General features: G+C 35.5%; 1 protein-coding gene across 2 annotated transcripts in view; it reads right to left on the bottom strand.

Annotated features, from left to right (window-relative positions):
• AP3S1 (adaptor related protein complex 3 sigma 1 subunit) overlaps nt 1-2500 on the bottom strand; it is a 50633-nt gene that overhangs the window by 16263 nt on the left and 31870 nt on the right. The gene's annotated exons all lie outside the window — the stretch shown is intronic.

Here is a 2500-nt window from a genome sequence, read left to right as displayed (position 1 = left end):
AAACAACTCATTCCTGACAGATACTTTCTGGATCCAACCGCTTTGAGTGATTAACTGAGATGGCAATCAGAAAGCTGTAAAATGTTTGGAAGCTAATGCTTAATAGTCTTATGACTATGAAAAACAAGCCCGATTAATAAAAAAGGGCATTCCAGTTTCTCTTAATTTATTTCTAATTCTGTTTTCAATCAAAATTTCTCAAAACTGACAAGATCCGCTGGTTCTGATTTCTTGAAATGCTGCATTAAAGAAAAAAGAAAGAAAGAAAACAGCACTGACATCCACCATGTTGATGATGCTGGTTTTAAGTTTTATCTCTTCAGAATTCATGTTCCAGAACATGATGTTGAAAGACTTGTGCTAATTTTGGCAAAGAAAAAGAACCAGTGATCTGGAAACAGCTGAAGATTAGATATACATGTAACAAATGATTAATGAATAAACTAAGTAAATATTTTCAAAGTACTCTTAGGTATCTTAATATTAGAGTAAATGAGAACTGAAAGAGTTACTGCACTCAAAATTTGTGCTAATGAAGAGCAGATTGAGACGTCATACACTCCATCCCAGTCACCATGTATATTAATTTATTACTACAGCAGGACCAGATTATTTGAACCCAGGTGGCATGCAACCTATTTAATTCACAGTGGGTTGCTGAATTAAGAATGAGCAGTTCTGCTGTTTGCTGTGGCTTTTACTTCAAAGGGCACTGCTTCCCTGCTCAGTTGGAGCTCAGCAACAGTACCATGCAGCTGTTTGCTGCAACTCTGCATACACTTCTCTCTTCCCTGGATACTTCAAAAACACTCATCTTCACAGGGGGTGAGGAATCTAGCCCTGAGAAGCATCTGGCTCCCACTGTACTGTACTTTAGCTTCTATAATTCATTGCCGTATATAACAGGTGAAATTGGTGTGTGGTATATGGACACAAAATCCCTGAGAGATGAAAGTTACCTTTTGGTACTTTTCTACCACCTACTCTTACATTATAGACAATATTCAGGAAAAAGGGGAATTAACTTATAGATGAGGTCATGGGAAACTGCAAATAATGTGACTTACTGGACTGCACTGATAGGTTTCACGTGAAAAGTCAAGGACTTCATGTTATGGCAGTAGACTTGATATGTCTGTACACTATTACTTTAAATAGTGTTTTTAGGCAGAACTTAAGAGTTCTTTAAACACTATTATACATAGGAGTTCTAAGCAGCTTTCTGGACTTTGCATTCCTCTTTCACTGTATCCAATATAGAAAAGAAATGTATGCACAAGTTACTCAAGTAGGTCTTATTTATTTTATTATAAAAGGCATGAATTTCACTTGTCATCCAGGACTATCAAAAAGTTAAATGTACACTGACATACACAGTATTGCATTATCTCTAACTTTTGTGCCTGTCAGTGTAACTCTTACTTACTTGAAGTGATTAGGAAGTAGGACAAAGTGCACAGCCTAAGGCAATGCCAGCTTACAAAAAAGATGGAGATGTGTAGATGATCAAAGAAGAGAGCTGGTAAGCTCATTTCTCCTTTAATTTGGCAAATGTGGTAACTTTTTGTTTAAATGTTAACTGGGAGGTTATGATTTAGTTACATTTTGGCTTCTTGCAAACGCAACTTACGCTAATGTATTTCAGAAAGTGTTAATTTGCTCATCCTGCCTCAGCTTTAAGAAACACTTGCAAATTTTGACAGGTTGTTCAGAAATTTAAGCAGTGAAGGCAATGAGTGTCCAGAAATTGATAATGTGATCAGTACTACAATTACTGCTCACAAACAAAAATCAACCATAAAGCCTTAGGTAACAAGTACTGATTCTTCTCTGCAAGGTAGACTATTTAAATGAACATCCTACCATTCTGTCACAGTAACATTACTTCTAGGATTCTTTTCTCTCCCAATTAAGTTCAACAATACTAAAGCAAAGCCATCTAGATATTTAATTCTGGAGAATCTCATGCTTGATACTGAATGTATTTACACACATCTTGTCAGCTAATAGAGGATTTACATGTTTGTATCTCCCCATTTGAACTGATCTGGACACTGTATATGCAGAATGTTGTCTTCCCACCTACAGATGCTCAAATGAAGCCCAAAGCTTTGTACTGGAAAAAAAAATGGCAAAACTGCATCTACTTCAATGGGACTAGACATTAAATTCACATATAACTACACTTCTGTTCATGCTTGTTTATCCTTTATGTCACAAATTACTGTGATTCAATACTCTGTCATGTAGCCAAAGTTTATTTTGTTAGGAGACAGAGATCTATATAATATAATGTTGTCCCTTAAAGTTTGCAGCCAATATTGGGTTTCATCCTAAAAAAGGCCAGCAGCTTCAAGTAAATGAAGATTAAAAGAACTGTCAGTTGGTCCAATAAAAGATATTATCAAATGTCACATGTAACAATGGCAATGTGGCTTTTTTGATTAAAAAAAGAGTAAGTAGCTACTATTCTATGTAATTATCAAAGAAGATGAAACGT

The sequence above is a fragment of the Gavialis gangeticus genome, unplaced genomic scaffold (assembly GCF_001723915.1).
Source record: "Gavialis gangeticus isolate Ggan-Ray unplaced genomic scaffold, GavGan_comp1, whole genome shotgun sequence".
Lineage (NCBI taxonomy): Eukaryota > Metazoa > Chordata > Crocodylia > Gavialidae > Gavialis > Gavialis gangeticus.
This window is presented reverse-complemented; position numbering and strand designations above follow the sequence as displayed.